This window comes from Myotis lucifugus, unplaced genomic scaffold (genome assembly GCF_000147115.1).
Source record: "Myotis lucifugus unplaced genomic scaffold, Myoluc2.0 scaffold_52, whole genome shotgun sequence".
Taxonomy (NCBI): Eukaryota; Metazoa; Chordata; class Mammalia; order Chiroptera; family Vespertilionidae; genus Myotis; species Myotis lucifugus.
In genome coordinates this window covers 1,532,230-1,555,239 of record NW_005871100.1, presented here as the reverse complement: position 1 = coordinate 1,555,239, position 23,010 = coordinate 1,532,230, and the positions used below count along the sequence as shown (strand labels likewise).

At 41.0% G+C, this 23,010-nt stretch overlaps 1 long non-coding RNA gene across 9 annotated transcripts in view; it reads left to right on the top strand.

Annotated features, from left to right (window-relative positions):
- The window catches only part of LOC102434799, a 94,636-nt gene extending 80,618 nt beyond the window's left edge, over window positions 1-14,018 (top strand). For 4 of the 9 annotated variants that reach the window (XR_002829276.1, XR_002829273.1, XR_002829277.1 and 1 more), the window contains 3 exons: window positions 1,088-1,193; window positions 2,842-2,921; window positions 4,993-6,267. This is a non-coding gene — a long non-coding RNA (uncharacterized LOC102434799). Of the gene's footprint in view, window positions 1-1,087; window positions 1,194-2,841; window positions 2,922-4,992; window positions 6,270-7,050; window positions 8,912-9,040; window positions 9,184-11,564 lie in introns of those variants that run through there. The other 5 variants (XR_002829270.1, XR_002829271.1, XR_002829272.1 and 2 more) reach the window with 5 other exon arrangements.
- The last annotated feature ends 8,992 nt before the right edge of the window (window positions 14,019-23,010 follow it).

Sequence of the window (23,010 nt, the reverse complement as noted above, 5' to 3'; positions counted from 1 at the left end):
GGGTTGGGGGTGTACATTGCCTACTAGCACTTTCTGAGGGATTTTGGGCAGGAGCAAGTTTTATAGAGTGTTCAAAGAGACCACAAGAAAGGGCATGTTTGGCGGGGAGCTCCGTTAGCAGGTCCTACTTTCTAGGGTAGGGTAAGCTGGCTGAAACTGAGTTGGAGGACTGATTGGTGTTAGGTTCCTTTGACAGTGAGGTGTTCCCCTTAGTGCATGCTGATTTTGGGTTAGGTTTGTGACATGGATGGGGCCACTAGGGTGGCCTTCATTTTGTGGGTCTCCATATACCAATTAACTTTATCACTAATTAGGTAGGTGTTTTACATTAAACTGGTTCCCTATCTGTGGAAAGCTGTCCAGAATTTAAAAAAAGAAAAATGGAGATCAAGAGAAGGAGGCAAGACTTGGGGTTGGGGATGGGGTGGAGTTAAGGTAGTGGGTGGGACCTCCAGGGTTAAGAAAAGAAAAATGGGGCAAGGACACTTTAGGGGGCCATTACTAAGCATTTTTCACTTACCCAGCTTTACTTGGCTGGAAATGCTTTTCAGGTTAAGTCTCTGGTTGTGACATACTAGCTTGTGCGCTACTCAGTAGTTATCTAGGGAATACTCACCTCAGCCTATTCCCTAGATTCCAAAAGCATAAATGCTCTGCCAAAGCCTTTTTTCTGCAGAAGTTGCCCCGGTACCCCCTCCAGCCTTTCGGGTAAATCATCTGCTGCTACCTTCTCTTTTATAGGCCACATGGAGTTTGTGTTTCCTCATAATCTGCGGTCTCAAAATTAAAAACTAAAAGGGGAATGCTTAGAAAATGTACTTTTCTACAAGGAACTATTACATTTATGGGAACAATTAAATTTGTTGGTTTTTATAGTACAAATACTTAATTTTTGGAAACTTCCTTACCTTACTCTGTCTTTCAGCGTTTAGGTAGAGATTGGTGCAGTCTTTCCGCTTTACTTCAAATATGGGTGCTGAGTTTTATATATTCCTGACAAAATATGCCAGTCATCACTCTTTATCAATTAGCATTCACGTGGTTCTTTTTCTGCTTATTGTCCTGCCTTTGTTTCCTTTTTCCTCAGAGGATGTCCTGAGTAAAGATACTGGGGAATGTGCGATATGTCTGGAAGACTTGCAGCAGGGGGACACGATAGCACGGCTGCCTTGTTTGTGCATCTACCATAAAGGGTGAGTTTATCTCTATGCTCACACACTGATTTTAGCAAAGATCTCCCTCAGAGTTTCAGACATTGTAGTGAGGGCGGAAAAGGTTTCTTCTTCACTGAAACTCCCTCCCCTCGTTTCTTAACAAATGATGCCCCCTTTTTTACTGCTAGAATTAAGATTTAAGCCCCTATCTGTTTGTACCCAAAAATCTATCATTTGTCCAGCATTTACTGTGACCCAGGTATTGTTGATAGCTTCTAAAATAGGTCTCTCATGTAAGCCTTGTATCAGTCTCATTTCACAATAGAAAATAAGCTGAGGGACAATAGTAAAAAAATCTCCCCAAGGTCACCTGGCTAGTAAATGGAAGAGCCGAGGTTCTACCCATATCTGTTTGACTCCAAATTCTACCTGGTTTCTTCTAAAGTATTTGTGGTTTCAGAGCAACACAGGAAATATTTTAAACTAACTGCAAGAAGAATATTAGCCAAGCTGTCGTGTGTGTGTGTGTGTGTGTGTGTGTGTGTGTGTGTGTGGTCTGTGTTAATCCTCACAGAGGATATTTTCCCATTTTTTTAAAGAGAGTGGGAGATGGGGAGAGACAGAGAGAAATACTGATTGGTTGCCTCCTGCATGCGTCTCAACCAGGGCTGGGGGTCATGCCTGCAACCAAGGTACATGCCCTTAACCAGAATTGAACCTGGGACCCCAGGCCAACCCTCTGTCCACTGAGCCAAACCAGCAAGGGCAAAACCATCTTGGTTTATGGCATGTGCAGACTTGAAATGTGTCAACGGAGAGAATGTTAAATAGTTTGAATCCTGCTGGGGAAAATTCCTGGCTGTTGGGCAAGTTACTTAAGTTTATCATTTGCCACAGGGAGCTTTCTGTGGTGATAGAAGTGTTCTGTATTCGTACTGTTAGTAGAGGAGCCACCAGCCATGTGGCTGTTGAGCACTTAAAGTGTGGCTAGTGTGACTAAGGAACTGCATTTTCCTTTCATTTCACCTTAATGAATTTAAGTTTAAACAGCCACATGTGGTACGTGGCTACTGCATTGAACAGTGCAGATCGACAGGATAATGGTGTGCACTCTAATATTTAACTTCCCAACAAAATCATCAAATACTTCATAAATGTGAGTGGATGATGATATACTTATTTGTGTATGTATATGTACTACAGGATGGAACAGAGTTAAAATAAGTATTTAATATTCACATATAAATATGGTCTTTTTAAATGTGATGCAGTATTGTCAAGAATTAAAATTTAAAAGCAGTTTTTGATTACATTGATAGGTGATATGAACAGGTTGATATTTATATAAATGAATATTTTGAAGAGAAACACAGCTTTTCAGATTTGTCATTTGATTTTGAATATTGGTAAAGTGGTAGTTCTTTTGATTCTTTTTATAATGATTGTTGCTTAAACTTCAAAGTATTTTATAGCATAATTTTACAAAGATTATTTCCTTAACTGCTTAGAATAAGCAAAATGTAATAAGCACATTTTTATCTTTTACTTATATGTATATGCCAAATATGATCACTTAAAAGTATTTCATTTTTCTTTTGCAAAGAGGTAAGCATTTTTTATTATGGCTGTCATGACATTAATAATTAAGCGTAAATGTTTCACTTTTTCTGGTTTTATTATTTTCTAGCTGCATAGATGAATGGTTTGAAGTAAATAGATCTTGCCCTGAGCACCCTTCAGATTAAGCATCAGCTTCCTGTTTTATAGGTAATTCTCCCTTTTTCCTTTTAATTGCCTTTTGAAGTGTTATTTGGATTATACATTCTTAACCATTTTCTTTGCTTATCCAAACTACTCCTCATCTGTTCAGGTATTTCATGAAATTGCCACAAGTCAGTCCCACTTCGGGCTCCACTTCTAATCCTGGTTCTCTTGCTGTTTCCACCGCATCTGCAGTTACTTCCTCCACTGAAGTCTAGACCCCTCAAAGTCATCTATGAGGGTTGGAATCAACTTCCTAACCCCTGTAGTGTTGATGTTTTGCCTTCTTCCCACAAAGCACTAATTTTTTTAATGGCGTCTATAATACTAAATCCTTCCAGGGGGTTTTCAGAGGAATGACTGTCTGGCAAATACAGCTTTGCAAAATGTATTTCTTGCATAAGACTTGAAAATCAAAATTAGTCCTTGATTTCCTGGGCTCCAGAATGGATGTTCTGTTAGGCATGAAAACAGCAGTCATCTCATTGTACATCTCCATCAGAGCTCTTGGGTGACCAGGTACATTGTCAATGAGCAGCACTATTTTGAAAGGAATTTTTTTTCTGAGCAGTACGTGTCAGCAGTGGCTTAAAATATTCAGTAACCATGTTGTAAACCATGGTTTACATGCTGTTCTCCAGGTTTTGTTTTTCTGTTTATGTAGCAGAGTAGATTGAGCATATTCTTAAGGGCCCTGGGACTTTCAAGTTGGTAAGGAGCATTGGCTTCAAGTTAATTGCATTAGCCCCTGGCAAGAGTTAGCCCATCATTTGAAGCTTCAAAGCCAGGCATTGGCTGCTCCTCCCTGGCTATGAAAGTCCTAGATGACATCTAAGGCTGTTTTGTCTACATGCAAGTGTGTTGTGGAATGTAGCCACCTTCATTACCTTGGCTAGACTTTCTGAATAACTTGCTGCAGCTTCTACATTAGTACTTGCTGCTTCACCTTGCACTTTTATGTTATGGAGACGGCTTCTTTCCTTAAACTTCATGAACCAACTTCTGCCAGCTTCACACTTTTTCTTCTGCCTCCTAACCTCTCAGCCACCATAGAATTGAAGAGAGTTGGGGCTTTGCTTTGGATTAGGCTTAGGCATAGAGGGATGTGGCTGGTTTGATCTTCTCTAGACCAGTAGAACTTTGCCCATATCAGCAATAAGGCTGTTTAGCTTTCTTATTCGTGCGTTCAGTGGAGTAGCACTTTTAACTTCGTAAAAGAACTTGTCCTTTGGCCCGGCCAGCATGGCTAAGTGGTTGAGCATCAACCTATGAACCAGGAGGTCATGGCTTGATCCCCAGTGCAGGGCGTGCAGGAGAAAGCTGATCAATGATCCTCTCATCATTGATGTTTCTATCTCTCTCTCCCTCTTCCTTCCTCTCTGAAATCAGTAATTAAAAAGAAGAAGAAAAGCTTATCCTTTATATTCACTATTTGGCTAACTGGTACAAGAGCCTAGCTTTTAGCCTATCATCTTTAAACATGCCTTTCTCACTAAGCTTACTCCTTTCTAGCTTCTTACTTAAAGTGAGAGATGTGTGACTCTTCCTTCCACATGAACCCTTAGAGGTCATTGTAGGGTTATTAATTGGCCATTGTTCAATATTGTTGTGTCTTGGGGAATAGGGAGGCCCAAGGAGAAGGATAGAAGACTGGGGAACGGGCAGTTGCTGGAGCAGTCAGAACACATTCAACATTTATTAAGTTTGTCTTATGTGGGCATGGTGTGTGGTGCTCCAAAACATTTACGATAGTAACGTCAAAGATCACTGATCACTGATCACAGATCACCATAACAAGTAGAATAATGACAAAGTTGAAATGTTGACATAGTCTTTATTGTAGAGGAGAGATAACTATGTGGTGGTGATTTTTTGTGATATTTTAAGCTTTAATTGGTCCTTCTGTGTGTCCTTGATCTGTTCTTTTGAAGAACACTACTTTTATGAGTTTTTAGAATAGTAAGTGTGAAAATTTATGGTAACTAAAGCAATGTTCATGGGGAAATGAATGTTTGTTTTGATTTGTATTACTAGTGTGGACCTTTGCTTAAATCAAAATGTGTCTACTTTTACACAGGTTTTCTTCTCTTCTCAAGATGCTTAAAAAAACAAGAGGAAATGGGGATCTGTCTCTGGAAAAACAAAAACAAAAAATGCAGGCATACTCAGCCAAAAATCTGAGTTCTGTGCGACTCAGTTGATGCAGAGGTGGACAATCATATAGGGGAAAAACCCTGCTGGAGGGAGGACATTTGCCACAGAACTCAGTGCACCAAACATGACATAAGGACTCACAGGGATTTTGAAAATGCTGCACATCCCTTAATAGTCATCTACATAGGTAATGCTGATAAACATTTTGTATGCAGACGCCAAAGTTAACTGATTTAAAAGTTGATTTACTTTTTATTAAGTTCTCTAGAGCTACGCAACTAGTGTTTTGATTTGTTGTGTTTTTTAGTTTGGGGGTCTCTTTGTTTTCCCCAACATGATTCTGCATTCATCTATTTTAAAATTGAAGACCACATACTCTTCTTCCTATAAATTAAAGTCTTAAATGTGAAACCAAGAAATGTAATCAAGCAGTGAAACATTCTCTGAATGTAGACCATGATCTCAAGTTCTAATATTTTCCCCCCAAGAGTGGAAAATAGACTTCTACATAGGAAAGCTAAAATACTTTAACATTTTAAGTTAAAAGTTTAATGTTATCAGAATGCAGTCCAAAGAGTAAATCAGGTTACATAATTACATTTTAATGAATTAAATATTGGATTGTTTACTGAATTGTAATTTCTTAAGTATATTCTTTCCTCTTAAATAAAACTGCTCAACAGCTAATCAGCATTGAATCATCTTGCAGCTATGCAACTTTAAAAAAAATACAAATTACCAGTTTTAAGTGCTGCCAGGTACAGTAATGTTGTTTTAACGGGTATTTTCATTTGTTCTTTTCATGTAATTATTTAATTGTGCTTTGCATCTCCAGGCAGTTTTCCCACATTTGGGCAAATGTTTTAGCAGGTTGTAAGCTTCATAACTTATGAAAAGAGTAAAATAAAATTTTCTTGAGTGAAACTTGGAATAATTTGAGGGACTTTTATATACTTTTAAAAATCAGAAATCAATTAGGATGCCAGATTTATAGCAGTTTGCATCTTTAATTTTCAAGATAATCTGGAAGTTAGTGTTTGATAAATGATTTTTAAAGCAAATATGAAGATTTTGTTAATTTATAATTTATTAGTGTGTTGTTACTGTAATTGAAAATGTTATAGAACATTTAAATTCAGTCTTGTGTAGAAAGAAATGTATTAAGCAAAATTATGTGAATAAATATTCCCACAAAATACATCTGAATGGTTAAAAAATACTGGAAGAGAGTTACTAGGGCTGCAATACCGAAATGTCCTATTTTTTCTTTTTTTGTGTTTCAATATCAGAAATCCCAATAAGTAGATTCCTATTTTCAACCTGGGGAAATGTTATCAGTGAGCATTTAAGCAGTGCACTTTATTTGGCATAAGTGAAAGTTGCACAGAAACATTTCCTTGTTTTAAGCCTTCTTTCATGTATTTAAGTATTTGTCTTTCTACTTAATGCTGCTATTCTTTATTCTCTTTTTTTCTCTCTATTGTTTCTCTCTCTCCTCTCTCTCTCTCTCTCTCTCTCTCTCTCTCTCTCTCTCTCTCTCTCTCTCTTTGAAGGGCATGTACAGGAGCAACTGCTGCTACCCAGCAAAATGTGTGTATTATAAACAATTAAAGAGTTCTTCATTGCTTTCTGTGTGATTCCAGACCGGATAACATTTTCCCTAAAGTCATGCTGTGAAATGCCTTTGTTATGCTGCACTTGATAAAGGAATCCCAAAACTCCAGTGTGACAGCTGACAGCACAGTTTCATAGGTGCTTTTTAAACCAGTTTTGGAAAATATTTTTCCCTCAAGGAAAATATTCTTTTCTTAAATTTTTTCTGTTATCACGAAATCTTAATATGAATCCACTTTATTCCACATTTTCAATTTTGTAAGCTTTCACACACACGCACACAGCAGGAAAAACCTGTTAGAATGTGAATAATTCATTTTTTTCTACCTCTGGTATAATGTTATTTTGTTGTCTTCCATTCTTGAAGGGAAGGATTTACTGTAGCTGTGGGGGTTCACTGCTCAAGTTCTTCTGGAAGTTGACTTTCTGATATGATTTACTCACTGACTTTTAGAGTGTATCGGCGTAGGTTCCCCTCGGTTCCCTTCTGCCTTGATCCTGGACCGCACCTTCGTCGTCTTCTGTGAGGCCTGTGCTGCAGCTGCTCAGCGTCTGTCAGTGTCAAGCGCGACTTGTCACTGCGTTTGTCTGGAACAGTATTGACTTAACTTGTTTATAGCAATCCTTTTTTTATTAAAACTTACAAAAGTTAGCATTTTTACTTTAAATTCAGTCTCCATCAATACTTCCTAAAAAGAACTGAGAAATTGAAAAGAAAATGCTTTTCAAGCCCCGATGCTCCAGTTTTTATTCAAAGTTGCTCTTCTGGAAAATGCTATAAGTAATATTCTACATAATGCCACATAATATTTGTAACCCTGTATGCAGACACTGAATAGTGTAAGTAGGACATAAAATGATGTTTGTTATTTAAATGTGTAGCTCAAAGTACTGGCAGCTGAATATTATGGAGACAAAGATTGAAAGCCTAGGTCATCAAGTTGGTGATAGCTTTCTAGAATCTTTGTAAATACTTGCAAATAAGATCACACTTGCAAATATAGGAAACAGTATGTTCTGAAATTTCACTTCAGTGCCACTCTTTTCTTCATAATGGATTTAACTGCCAGTTTTGACTCTTCTCTTACTGAGATCTGACTTTTTTCCCCCCTCAGGATATGTAAGAGAGCAGAATTATTGTCTGACTTTCGGCTCTTTGCCAGAGAAAAAGACTAAGCAAGCACATTAACCTGTGTTTTTCAGAGATGGTTATAAATCAGATATAGATTGTGTTTTAAGAGCAGTGTTTATGATTGAAATATAAATAATGGTTTCTATAACTGATTTTTCTGTAGTAGCTGAAACATTTAAAAACATGCTGTTATCTGTTGCATACTATATAGGTTTTCTATTTCTTTTATAAGCCATACAATTATTTCAGTTTTCACCCACTAAATTAGTAGAATATGGAGCCCAAATGCCTGAGGGGCACCCTCAGCATATTTGCAATATGTATTTCAGTTAATAAAAACGGCAGATTCCATTTCAAAGCTTATTTTACTTTCTAAAGTTGGGTCTAGTAACCTGTAAGAGCAATCATTTAAATTAACATAATTATAACAAGACATACGGGTCTTCCTTTAAATGAAACAGATTGTAAATTCAATGTAAATATTGCCTAATTTTTTTTACTGACTTGGAGAGTGGAAGAAGGGAAATTTCCTAACAGTAAGCTACATTTGAACAAAGCATGAGATTCTTTTAATAAAAAACTCGTGATAATTGAATTTACCATCTGATTGACATCCATATTATGCATTGATAATATCGAAATCATCTTACTCTTTGCAGAGGAAGTTTCCATATAAATTCGGTTATTGGGAACTTTATAAAACTACATAGAGATAAATGTTACTTATTAAATATAGTACTGTTTGTTGCAGGAAGTCTTCTAGTTCATTTGGGCCGTTTTGTTGCAATTTGATTTATTCTGAGGTGAGCTCAGTGTGTATTGACAATGGGTGGTTAAAGGTGATGTGTCCCTTGTTCTTGTACAGATATTTTCTAAGTTAAAAATTCTGGCATGCCAATATTTTGTGTTTGGCCTATTCCTCCTTTTTTTCCTAAGATATGTAACTTCTAATGTTTTCTTTGCTATGTTGTGAATAACAATAGTCCAGTTATCTTTTTTACTGGGAACTTTTCATCTCTACTGGGATCTTTCCATTCTGAAACTAAATTGCCACTTGGTTCTTCAGAGGAAGTAGCTACTTATTGTGCTCCTAGTGGTGAGTTTTACTCAGGAACAGCTGGTGAAAGTTTTGTAATAATTTACCCAGAGAATACTTTGAGTGCCTACCATATTCTGTGAATGCTGTGCTTAAGATAGGGAATTGAATGTTCTTTTTAAATCACAGAATTCCTGCGTTGAATGGGGAATACCTGGTCTTTTAAGTCAGGTGATTCTCTGTGGAAAGTAAAAGGCATTGAAGAAAACCAGATGTGTTGATGTTGATGAAAATACAGCGTTACTTTCTTTATGGAGTCGATACATTTTCAGGTATTTAAGCCATCATTAGTTTTATTTTTTTTAATATATTTTTTATTGATTTTTTACAGAGAGGAAGGGAGAGGAATAGAGTTAGAAACATTGAGAGAGAAACATCGATCAGCTGTCTCCTGCACACCCCCTACTGGGGATGTGCCCGCAACCAAGGTACATGCCCTTGACCGGAATCGAACCTGGGACCCTTCAGTCCGCAGACTGACGCTCTATCCACTGATCCAAACCGGTTAGGGCGCCATCATTAGTTTTAGACCAGTGGCTAATAATAAGATAGGCTGTTGGTTGCTTATTTATAGAGAGGCAAAGAGCAGCATGGTATAAACTTACACCCCAGCAATAAATGAAATTTTTTTAAAAAATATATTTTATTGATTTCTTACAGAGAGGAAGGGAGAGGAATAGAGAATCAGAAACATCGATGAGAGAGAAACATCGATCAGCTGCCTCCTGCACACTCCCCACTGGGTATGTGCCCGCAACCAAGGTACATGCCCTTGACCGGAATTGAACCCGGGACCCTTGAGTCCACGGGCCGACGCTCTATCCATTGAGCCAAACCGGTTAGGGCTATAAATGAAATTTTTAAAAGTGGTATTGTACTGCTTAGCTCTGCCCTAGACTGTGGGGTACCTGTCAGGACCCCAAGTCTTAGACACAGAGTGACTGGTTTCTTTGATTCCTAGTTCTTAACTAAAATGGAACAATTCATTATTGATATTTTTAATAAATAAAGCTTCCAAATGATCTTGCCAAATTATCCTGTAATTTAGAAGCAGAATATAAGAGAAGAATGCTTTCAAGAAAATCTGTCATTTCCACCTTTATGTCTACAAGTTGACAGTACATAACAGTAAAACTGAGAATTATCTGAATGCTGAAAGGTTACCATGAGTTAACTAATGTTAGAGTTTCTCTGTCTGCTTTTGTATAATCACCATCACAAAATTGAATCCAAAAGTATTGGTTAAAATTTTGTGGTAACGTAAGAAATGACTGGTGGTAGTGGAGAAAAAGCTCTTTTTTCATTACCTTAACCATGTGTAGAGATATACTTTGAAAGTTCTAATGTAAAACCTATTTGTAAATGTTGTACTTGCAGCACAATTTTCAGGATGAAAGAAATATTGTTTGTAGCGTCGTGGGTAAGTGGTTAGGGGCATGGATTCTGTCTGGAATCAGACTGCCTAGTTTGCCATCTCTGTGACGTAGGGCGAGATACTGAGATACTTAAGCTTCTCTGTGCCTCGCCTTTGCCTATAGAAAGAGGTGATTCTGCTGCCTACCTCAAGGTTGTTGTGAGGATTAAATGCACCAAGCAATTAGAGCATCTAATAATGTTAAGTGGTTATTATGAACAGTTAAATATGTGTGCCATCTATGAATAAATAAGTTTTGTTATTCTCTCCAGTCATGAGGTGTTGGAGCAATGCCTTAGACCTTAGCTGATGTGTTTAAGAAACCTAACTATAATACAGGACATTGTGAGTTCTGATCTTCCTTCTTGCTTAAATCTAGAGATTTACTATTTCGGCAATTATATATTAAGCACTACTTGGTTCTATGGACTGTTGGGGACCGAGAATATTGAAATCAAAGATAGCCGACCTCTAGGAACTAATCTTTATTGAATGAAGTAAAGAAGTGCAACTTAATAAAGAATAATAAATGCTGTGATAGGTCCACAGGGTGTTGTGCAGGTAGTAAGGAGGGTCATGATTAAACCAAGTCTTTATGAGCAAACAGATCCTGTCTAGGAGATACGGATAAAATGACTTGTGGAGTGGGAAGTTTGGGAAGGGTATTCCCAAGGCAGAAAGCATAACTCAGCCAAACATGTCAGTGTGGAGTCGCTATATCTAGATAGTTAAGCAGGTGACAAATCCTGAAGGGATGTATGTGCCAAACTATTATTGAAGGATTTTAAACAGGAAAAAGACAAATCAGGAAGAAAGGGATGAGACTAGCGGTAGAAAATTTATAGTAATCCAGGCGAGATGATAGGGGCAAAGCTAAAGCAATGACAATAGGATGGAAGAACTTCGAGTGCTGTGGAAACAACTCACCTTGGTGGTCATTTAGTGTAAGGCATGAAAGACAATACCAGGACAACTCCCAGTTGTACTTTTATCACATCTTAATACATTGCAGACCAGTAGTTTTATTGCTAGCTTTACCCAGTGGCCAGATAAGTTTCTATTGAACGACTACAAAAAACGTTTTACATAAATGTTAAAGGCTTGCTTTAAATACTCATTGCATTTTGAAGTTATTTACTACATGGTCTTATAAGCTAATATCTATTTAAAGTATGATTGGCCACAAGCCTTAGAACAGAAAACACGAGAATTCTCATGATCCATCTGCAATGTGTTAAGGACAAGATCTCTGTCTGGGAAAAGCTGATTATGCCAGAAGTATCTGCTGGAGAACCTGAGATAAAGAACACCAATTCCGACACCACTGATTGGATCTTACATGGAAGGCAGAGCCTTAAGAAGCCAGTCAGGAATACTGGGCAAGTTGTGAGAAAGCAGGAGTGTGTGTGTGTGTGTGTGTGTGCGCGCGTGTGTGTGTGTGTCTGTCTGTCTGTCTGTTAGGGTTCAGGAGGTATTAGACACAATAGTTTCCAGCACCGTTAGAGCTCTGAGGCGTAAGTGCATGGTAAGTACACTGAGCGAGTGGAAGGTCTAGGCTGGCTGAACTGGACCTTTCCTGGCACCCTGCCCCCTCTTACCCACAGATGCCCGTTGGATAGGGCCGTGCTTCCCCAGGGTTGCTCAGTGCTGAGGTGCCTCCAATGAGCAACCCTGGGGTTTTCTCTCTGGTTCATCTGTCCCATATCTTTCCATCCTACCAGTGTTCTCAGACATTCACACCAGAAGAAAGTTGTTGTTGGAAGCAGAGTCTGTGGAAGTAGACAGGAAGGGTGAATCCTGCTGTCCAAGGGATGCTGCTGTTGGGATGGCTGGGTCAGGTTGGCAAGAGGAGGACCAGGAAACATGGGTCAGCTCCCGGGGAAAATTATAATTCCAGGCAAAAGTTGGTAATGTGTATGGCATCGCAAATGTATGACTAGTGTGGGTGTGCAAAGCCTACTTCTTGAATAAGCATTTGTGTCAGACCTTTTAAGGGGTAAGAGTAGTAAAGTCACTGGAAAATTCTTTATCTGACTGGTAAGTGTGAGTGCTGCTGAAACAAATGAAAACAGATGAAAGTATTGCAAACACAGATTGTGGTCGAGACAGCCAGACACAGATGTGGGAACTCATTTTCGTTTTTAGAGGCTTGTTTCCTCAACAAGAACCGTGTTCTATTTCTAACCAGTTTTCTTTCACAGCTTTTCAAAAACAACTCGAGTAAGTTCTAATTTACATACAACAAAAACATCCATTGGAAAGGTACGGTCTGATGAGTTTGGACACTTGTATACACCTGAGCAACTATCACCATGACAGATAGGGAACATTAGTATCACCCCTCAAAAGTTACCGCCAGCCTCTTTCCACTCGGGTCCCATCCACCCATCGTCCTCAGCCCTGGGCAGCACGGACCTGCTTCTTGTCACTGTGGACTAGATGAAAACATTCAAAATGTCCTTTATTTGTGTAAGGCTTGTTTTGCTCATCGTGTCTGTGATAGGCATCAGTTTGTTGCTTGAATCAGTTCTTTTTTATTGCTGAGTAGTATTCCATTGTATGAAGATACTACAGTTCGTTACCCATTCTATTGCTGGACACCTGGGCTATTTCTAATTTGGGCTATTATGAATAAAGTATCTGTAACATTTATATATAAATCTTATGTGAACATGTGATTTCATCTCTCTTGAATAAATACCTAGGAGTGGAATTACTGAGTTGTAAATATTTGTTTACCTTTGTAAGATGCTGCCACACTGATTTGCCTATTTCGGCCCTTCCCCAATACTACACTGTCTTGATTATTATAACTTTGTGCTTTGCAGTAATCTTGAAATTAGGTACTGTAGGTCTTCCAACTTTCCTCCTTTTTCTTTTATTTTCAAAATGTTTGTTTTTCTAGTTCCTTTGGTCTTTCATGTAAAGTTTAGAACCAATCTGTCAGTTGCTACAAAAACTCCTGCTGGTACTTTGAGATTGCATTGAATCTACAGATCAGTTGTTTTAGTTACAACATGAACTCTTCCAGCCATTGAGCACATAATATCACCATTTATTTCGGTTTTTTAAATGTCTTCAACATTTTATAATTTTCAGCCTATGGATCTTGATAAATTTATACCTAATTATTGCATGGTTTATAGTGTTATTGTAAATGATGCTGTTCTTACATTTTTAATTTCCAGTTGTTTACTGCTAGTACATGAAAAACAATTGAATTTTGTACATTGATTTTGTATCCTATTATCTTCTTTAACTCACTTATTCTAGTAGTTTTTTTGTATATTCTTTTGAAATTTTCTACATAGACAGTCATACTGTCTCTATAAATAGATCATTACTTTCTTTGTAATCTTTTATTTTCTGTTCTTTTTTCTTTATTTTTAGCTCCTGTCACTTCTTTCTTCTTTATTTCCCTTCCCCTTCTCTTTTTCTCTCTTCTCCTCCCCTCTTCTTCCCTCTTTTCCTTCCTTGCTTCCTCTTCCCTTCTTTCTTATTACATTGGCTAGATCTCCAGAGAGATCTGAATGGAAGTGCTAAAAGTTGAGAGTGTAAAGGGAACACATTCAGTCTTTCACTATTAAATTTAACTGTAGGGTTGTTTTGTAGATGTCCTCTATAAAATTGAGGGATTATCTTTTGTTCCCGTTTCCTAAGAGGACTTAGGAATAAATGTTGAATTTTGTCGAATGCTGCTTTATTTACTGAAATGATCATATGGTTTTTCCTCTTTTATCTGTTGATATAAATTTTGTTTTGTTTTGTTTTTTACTGTTGAATCAATTTTTTAAATACGTCTGGATTCAATTTGTTAATATTTAGTTAGGGAACCCCCACTCCTCAGTCTATATCCTCAGGGTAATGGAGGGCTCATTAAAAGGGTTGTGAAGTGTTCGTCTTTTCTGAAAGAGTTTGTACAGAATGCTATAGATTTTCCTCTAGTGTTCGTCTTTTCTGAAAGAGTTTGTACAGAATGCTATAGATTTTCCTCTATGCCCTGCTTTAGCCATATCCCACAAATCATGATATTGGTTGAAAAGAAGAATGAAAGCAACACTGGTTGAAAACAAGGATGGGGGTAGACTATATTAGGAGTGTAAATAACATTTATCACATTAGACATGAGCCAGCCATCTGTCCTTTGAGGCGGGCAGATTCCCTGAATGAAGGTAAAGAGTTCTTCCAAATCAGACTAGAGTCTCCAAAGAGGACAGACTGGCCATTGCCACAGGGATAGTCCCAGTATTTGTTCCCCCTCCTAGTGAGCTTGTAATGTCTGTACTGTAATAATTTCAGCAGAAGTATTTCCTTGATTTGAAGTTCAAATTTTTAAAATACTGCAGGTTGGGTTTTAATCAGTGTGAAGAAAATGCAAATATCAGAAGAGACCTGCCTTTTGAGGCATATAAAGTAATAGCTGTTAATTTTTTGTCAGGAGGTAAGATAGGATGAAAATGATCCAGCAGTCATATCTAGAGCAGTAGCGGTGGACTGGGAGAAACAAGAGAGCTTTGCCTTTGCTTATATCAGAGAAGATAGGAGAGTGAAGTACCCCCTTGAGAATAGGTGAAAGCAATCTGTGAGACCATTAGGTGACTGCTAGGGGGCACCAAAGGGTAATAACGTGAGATTTGCAGTAAAGCAGAAAGAGGAAAATCTGAGTTATCAAAAGGTTAATCTTGTTCTGCTGTGCTGGGTAGGAGCTGTCTCCTTTGTCCTCCTCTCTCCCACCTTCACCTGGTGGGATCTGTTCCAAGAGGACTTTCAAGACCCGTGAGCCAAAGAGCTCCTGGGAAGGTCTCGTTCATCAAGACTCAGGTAGTTTTTCTCTGATTTCCAATCATTTTTTAAAATGTCTGTTATGACTTGTCAGGTTTTGTTCTCCTGGTCTATGTTTGGAAAACTAAAGAGCTCTCATAATAGTTCTAAGTTAGTTAAAATTTGAAATACCTGCCCAGCTGATATGACTCAGTGGTTGAGCGTCGACCCATGAACCAGAAGGTCACCATTGGATTCCCAGTTAGGGCACATGCCCAGGTTTCGGGCTCAATCCCCAGTAGGGGACGTGCAGGAAGCAGCCAATCAATGATTCTCTCTCATCATTGATGTTCCTATCTCCCTCTCCTTTCCTCTCTGAAATCAATGAAAATATGTTTTTTTAAAATTTGAAGTACCAAACAAATTTAGTTATTTCTATTCTTCCTTTTATAAGGTGAAGAGGCAAATCAAGGGTTACCTTGTAGTCATCCCAGGATACCCAAGAACGTTTAGCTGTAAAAGACACGGCGGTTTTATTCTCAAATTGGGAAAGGCAAAATAAAGAGTTACAGAGACAAAATGGAAACATAAGAAATATCCAAATGCAAGAAACTTTTATGTTGATAATGTAAAAACAAGTAATGTTTAAAAGAAATTATTTCAAAATGAAGGAATTTTGTGTTAAAATCAGGAGTATGCCAACAGTATATTTAACTGTTTATATAAGCAGTAGATACACTTCTGTTGTATGTAAGCCATTGTGTATTTAGGAGTCCATTTATTACAGCAGTTAGCCTTCCTTAATTTTTTGATACATTTCAATTATGCTTTGCTGGGTAACAAACCAACCCGAATTTAATGGCTCAGAAGCACAGTTTTAATTAACTCATAATTCTGTGTCAGAAATGTAGGCTCTTGCCTGTACTTGTTCCTGCAGCTACAACAGCAGGTGGGTCCACTGGGGACCGATTGGTCTGGCGTTGCCTCCTCACTCAGGCTGGAGAGAATTGCTGGCTGCTGGCTGCTGGCTGCTGCTGGGTCCCGTGTCCCCAGCAGGTTTGCCTGGGATTAGTCACATGATAGTGGGGGGTTCTCGGCAGCAAGAGAGGGCAAGTCCTCCTGCATTGCCAAGGCTTCTGCGTGCGTGTTTGGCAGTGTACCATTATCCAGTGCAAGTCACAGAGGGAAATGTAATTTGGGGAGCATTTACTGCAGCAATCTGCCGTACCTATTACAGTACTCATGCGCAAATTAGGCAGGTCATTCACATATATCTAACATCTGAGTCACATTGGATGCATCCAGCTATGAGACTTTTTACAACTCCTGAATTAAGTTTTAGTATCAGCATTGGTTACAATGAAAATCATATTGGTTTTGTTTTTAAATTGTATTTCAGGTCTGCATATTGAAATATTTACCAGTACATCCTAAATTTAGGGTAGTGGGATTGACATTTAAAAAATGGAATCTTGCCCAGCTGGTGTGGCTCAATGGTTGAGCATCGACCTATGAACCAGGAGGAGGTCACTGTTCGATTCCCAGTCGGGGCACATGCCCAGGTTTCAGGCTTGATCCCCAGTAGGGGGTAGGCAGGAGGCAGCCGATCAATGGTTATTTCTCATCATTGATGTTTCTATCTCTCCCCTTTCCTCCCTGAAATCAATAAAAATATATTTTAAAAAAGTAAAGAATGGAATCTTATTTCTTGAAACCACTGTAGCCATGACGTTTTAGCTTAAGGTCCAAATGAAGAGGCCTCTTTACCTGAGGTTTAATGGATCCAATTTCTCAAAGCCCCGTGGACCTGTGGCCAAATCCATACTTCAACTAAAGCAGTCTTTGAAAAGCTAGACTTAGATTTACCCATATTTAAAGTGCCATTAAGTGAATGATGACGTTACAGCGCCATAGGTCGCCCTGCATCACCCTCCGCACAGGATGCTCTCTCCTCGCCAGCAGCAGTGCTCTCGGCTTTCCCTGGGATGGCAGGGACTCGGAAGTGCTGTGGCGGCCAAAGGCCTGAGGTCACAGACTGTCACTTCTGCTCATCAGTTATGTGACCCTGGGTCATTCTTCAGCACCTCCGCCTCTTCATCTGTACAAGGGAGATAGTCACCACAACCTTCCTCAGAGGGTAGTTGTGAGGGTTAAAGGAGATAAAATATCTAAAGCCTTTAATTCAGAGACTAGCCCAGCTTATAGGAAAAGCCATCCTGGTTTTCAATTTTTGTAAATTTCCATCTTATTGAGGTGTAATTGACAATTTTATTCAGTTACTCTTCGGACCTATATAAATGCGAATGGAATGTTTACCAGTATCTCCTAAATCAGGTTTTGTAGGAGATTACCTATTTTCTTAGGCAATACATGCTAGAATACTGAGTGAGATAAAGTTATGTGATATAACTTTGAAGTGTCATCACAAAAAGAATACATTGAAAATGTATGGTGAGAAAGATAAATATGGCAAAATGCTAATACTCGTTAATATATGTAGGATATGAATGTTCACTGTATTTTAAGTTTCCTGAGCATTTGAAATATTTCATAATAAAAATTTCAGGGAGGATGGAAATCGTTTCTTCATGTCTCTCACTCTCCTGTTTGTCTTCATTTTCCCCGAACTGGCACCCAGATCTCCCCCTGCAGGGCCTCGAGTGAGGTGATCCCTCATTGTGGTTTTGACTTGCATTTCCCTCATTAGTGATGCTGAGCATCTTTTCATGTACCTGTTGGCCTCTTTTCATACACCTGTATGTCTGTTTTGAGAAATGTTTATTAAGGTCCTCTGTCCATTTTTTAATCGGATTGTTAGGAATGTTTTGTGTTTTTTTAGTTGTATAAGTTCTTTTTATAAATTTTAGGTATTAATCTCTTACTGGATTTATCAGTTGCAGACATCTCCTATTCAGCGGGCTGGTTAAGATATTGCAGGAACCAAACCCTTTCAGAAGAGCCAACCACGTGCTGGGATTGCTCTGGGATCGGAGGGAGGTGACAGGAGACAGAAGTTCCCCTGTTCATGTGTCTACCTGGAGAAGGTTTTGATCAGCCAGCTCCTCTGACGTGTGAACTCTCCATCAGGGCAGTCCTGGCCCGCAGCCACATTAACTGAATCAGTGGATTGTCCTGATAGCTCGCTGAGCTCAGGAGCGGTTTGTGGTGAGGTGGGCAGAGGCCCGGGTTCTGTTTCAGAAGGGGATTCTGGCCATTCCCAGGCCTCTTGCAGGGGGTGTGAGGGTGGAGGAACAGGGAAGTGAGAAAGGGAAGTGGGGCAAGAGCAAAGGCGAATGTGGTCACCTCAGGTTCTGCCCGGAGCCCTGGTGGCAGTCGCCGGGGACACGTCAGGGAACTTGGTCTCTGAAGCCGCTGCCCCGACGCTTCAGACAGCAGCGGTGCAGCACCGACTTCCCCTTCGCAGTCGGCGTTCTTACAGCATGAGCCGCGTGCTTGCACATAGATCCCAGTTTCCAGGGCAGATGGAAGAGTGAAGAGGACGAATGAGAATGTTAAATGTGTAGCATTTACGAAGATTTGTTGAATTGGAAGCTGAACAGTAAATGTGTAAAAAGGCAGACAGCCCTTAGAGTGACAGGAGCTATCAAGCATGTGCCTAGACGGAGCAGTCTCAACAGGGCGATGTCACCCCTAAGGGGTGGAAGTTGGTTCTTGGGGGACAGGAAAGAACTTGGGTATTCAGTGGTGTGCGGCCTTCCACAGAGCCCCAGTACATCAAATCCATAAATCCAGTTTGTGGTGTCAGAAGTTCATGGTGGGAGCAGGAGGATGGAAAACGTCTTAGGAAATCTTCAAGGGGCAGTTATGAGCACAAGGTTGAGCTGGGCCAGGTGATGCAAAGGGCAGGGCCTTGTTCACCACCAGTAAGGCCTCCTGGGAAAGTGGAGCGCAGCACGCGCGCTGCCTCAGCAGGAGGAAGCCCTGGCACGCTGCCTAGTGGGCACCCCTGGGGAATCTGGAGCAGTGGTGGGCGGCCGGGCACCCGGCACAGCGCGAGAGCTGCCGGCTCCATTGGACTTCCATGTCCAGGAGGCGGGCTGACGGCCCAGACACGCGGGGCCGGTTCCTGGACACGGCGACAGCAGGGTGGAAGTCGGGGTTTCAGGAGCTAGCCCATCCCCCTCCACCCTCCTGATTTGTTCTGTGTTGTCTGTCCTCGCCTGCTCGCTCTCAGGACGCCCCTCTTTCTCGTCTGCTTCAGGCAGAGCCACGGTAATGAGGGAGAGAAAGAAACGCTAGAACCCGGGAACCATATGCTGACAGCAAAGAAAGCAATGCCCTTTGGCCACAGGGGACAGCCAGCTAGTGAAGTCAGATCGGGATGCAAATGGGCTTGGCCTTTTCTGATCCAGCTTCTGAGCGGCCTGGACGTGTGCCCGTGTCGGGACTGTCTGGTTCCCAGCCGACAGGTGTTCAGCCTGGGGCATGGCCTCCGGTCTCCGGGCTGCTGAGAAGTCTGGAGCTTGCGCTGTTTGAAAATAGCGATGTTGTTTTGGGGGGCTCTCAGCATGGGAAGGATGGCCCGGCCGGCCCTCTGCTCTCGCCTGGTCCCTGATCCTCGTTAAGGCCGTGCTGGAGGGAAAAGGTGCGGGGAGGTAACCAGAGCGCCTGTTACTGGAGCCCTACCACACGTCGGGTGTTAAGTGCTTTACATACACTAATTCACTTCATACAACAGCCCTGCTAGGAAACTCAGAACTTCTGTGGGGAAACTCGGGCACAGAAAAGCTGAGTCACTTGTCCCAGGTCACACAGCTTCTGGGAGCCCTGGGATTTGAGCCCAGATCCTCAGCACCCCGAGAACGGTCTGTAACAGTGCTGTTCAGGGTGCCTCGGGCCAGCCCTCCCTATTTACCAGTGTCTCTGAAGTCAGATGAATGGGCTGAAGATGCAGCTGCTTTTAACACCATGTACTTTGGACAGAGTCTTACTGAAATAAAACCCTCAGTCACCAGGCCCCCTGACTCCTCCGGGCCATGTGCGTAATGGGTCATCACTAGGCATGTGCTGCCCTCTGGTGATGAGAATCTCCCAAATCTGACCTCCAGCTTTCCCTGCGCACCCACTTCCTTTGGTCAGTCTGGGGTTGGGGGTTGGAGGGCGTGTGGTCAGTGGGGAAGCTGCTGGCTCTGTGGTCAGACCCTTGCATCACCCGACACTGGCCAGGAGCGCCTGTCCTTGCGACTCTCAGACAGCAAGGCCTGTAAATGGGACTCTGGATCCTGTCACTTTTAGCACCATGGACCTAGGCTTAAAGACCAGGCTTCCCAAGGAGTCCTAGGGCAGGGAGGTCATTGTTTAACTCGCCCTAATGGCTTGGACCAGGTTTATAGGCGTGGCAGAAAGGTCATTTGCAGAGTGAACCGAAGGTCACACAATCTGTCAGAACGGAGGGAAAGTAACACCAGCAGAAGGCCCATGTTCTAGTTCTTGCTCCGCCGGTAATAATGTGTGTGACCGTGGGCGTGCTTTTGCGCTCCAACACGTTTCCTCACTGGCCACACTAAGGGGGCTCAAAATCTTAGACTTTGTCAACTTTCTACATTTGCCAAGATCTCTTTTCCTGAAAGGTTTTGCCTTTCTTTTGTTCCATTAAAAAATATTTTTTTATAGAGAAGAGGGAGAAAGCGATTTGAGAGTCAAACATCATTTGGCTGCCTTCTGCACAACTGCCCACGAGGGACTGAGCCAGGAACCAGGGCATGTGCCCTGACCAGGAATTGAACCCATGACCTCTTGGTGCATGGGACAGTGCTCAACCAAGTGAGCCACACTGGCCAGGGCTTGTTCCATTTTTACATGCATCCTGATTAGTATGACACGATACCTATCCACACTCACTAGGTCTGTTTCCTTATTCATGAGATCAATCCTACTTCATGGGGTTGCTGGGAGGAAGTTGCCATCAGACCCAGTGTGAATGGGTTCAGTTAGATTGGGTTTGTTTAGGCAAAGCAAGGGCACATCCATACATGTGTATACTTTTATTTTATTATTTTTAAATATATTTTTATTGATTTCAGAGAGGAAGGGAACGGGAGAGAGAAACATCAATGATGAGAATCATTGATTGGCTGCCTCCTGCACCCCGCCCCCCACTGGGGATTGAGTCTGCAACCCAGGCATGTGCCCTTGATCGGAATCGAACTCAGAACCCTTCAGTCCACAGGCCAACGCTGTATCCACTGATAGAGCCATACATATATATACTTTTATATCAAGGAAACCTGATGTTGAAAATACAGCTGTCCTGTCCTACTATGTGGTTCTAGCACAGTATCACCTTCAAAGAGATGCCAGCTTGTGGGTCTTTCATCGTCCCTGCAGCCCAGCTGTAGTTACTGCCTGTGCCCGTCTGAGCAATGATCTCTGTGTGGGAAAGGGGGGGTGGGGGTGGGGGTGAGCCACCGGTTGGTGACCGCCGATCTAGGGCAAGCATGTCAAACTCGCGGGCCGCATGTAGCCCACAACGAATATTTTTGTGGCCCAGCCAGTATAACGGTCTGAGCAGTTATTTACAATTATGAAAGGAAATAAGTCTCCTGTCAGATCCAGAAATACTGACATTTCACCTTGGGTCAGTTTGAAAGTAATCACTGCAAACAAGATTTCCCCCGAAGTAGGAAAGATGGTAGCAGAGAAGAGATGCCAAGTGTCAGGAAGAAAACATTAATTTTGTCATTGCTCTTTTTTATATATACTGTACTTTTCTAAATAAACCTACGTTTCTGTGAAAATTGAAGCTTTTGTTTTTTTGTGGCCCACATAAACTTAAACCTTGTTCATTTGGCCTGTGTTAGCCTTTGAGTTTGACATGCTTGATCTAGGGCGAGAGTCCAGGGCAGGAGTGTTGTTCCTATTCAAAGGAGACTGCTGGCTTCCTACTACTGTTCTCTAACTCTGCCTGCTTCCAAACCACCTGCTACACCCCTAAACTGCATGGGCTCACATAGGCTGGAAAAGAAATAAGCCAGATACAACAGATAATCACTGCATGATTCCCTGTATATAGGGTAATTAGAGAAGTCCAATCATAGAAAGAGAAAGTAGAAGGCTCGTTGCCAGGGACATGGGGGTGAGGTTTGGGGGCAAGAGGATGTGGTGTTAATGAGGACAGAGTTTCGGTTTTGCAAGAACACGAGAGTCCTGGTGGTGGTGATGGTTGCACCGCAGTGTGAATGTATGTAATACCATTGAACTGTGCACTAAAAATGGGTAAGTTGGCAAATTCTATGTTACATATTTTACCACAGTAAAAAAAGTGGGGGGGGGGGGGGAAATGCCTCAAAGAAGGCAAAACCTGGGAAGATAATATGCAAAAAGTAAAATACCTGTGTTAGTATAATGTTATAAACAGTTTAAATTTTTCATTCCATAGTGTGATATTGCTTTTATAATTAAAAAAGTAAAGCAATGAGACAGAAAAAAAAATCAAGAAATAATTTGAGATATTTTGATATTTGTTATTCCCCAAGAAAGCACCCAGGTCATCATGGGAAAACCAGAAACTTGTTTAGCATCCTGGCACTTACTTTATTTTATAATTTACTATTGTTTATTTTAAGTTACAGATCCTTGGGGGCCCATGACCTTTTCAGTCTTAGTGCCACTAGAAGTTTTAAGCTGGTCTTGGGTGCAGCTGGTTCAGTTTAAGGCTGAGGGAATCGTGCTGGGATGGCCCCTGGGCCCCAAAGCTCTGCCTCGAGCCCATCTGTGGGGTAACTTGATTCAGGGCCTCCTCACGAGCTAATTCCATTTTTATTAAAATTCCTGCCCTGACTGGTTTGGCTCAGTGGATAGAGCGTCGGCCTGCGGAATCAAGGGTCCCAGGTTCGATTCCAGTCAAGGGCATGTACCTTGGTTGCGGGCATGTCCCCAGTGGGGAGTGTGCAGGAGGCAGCTG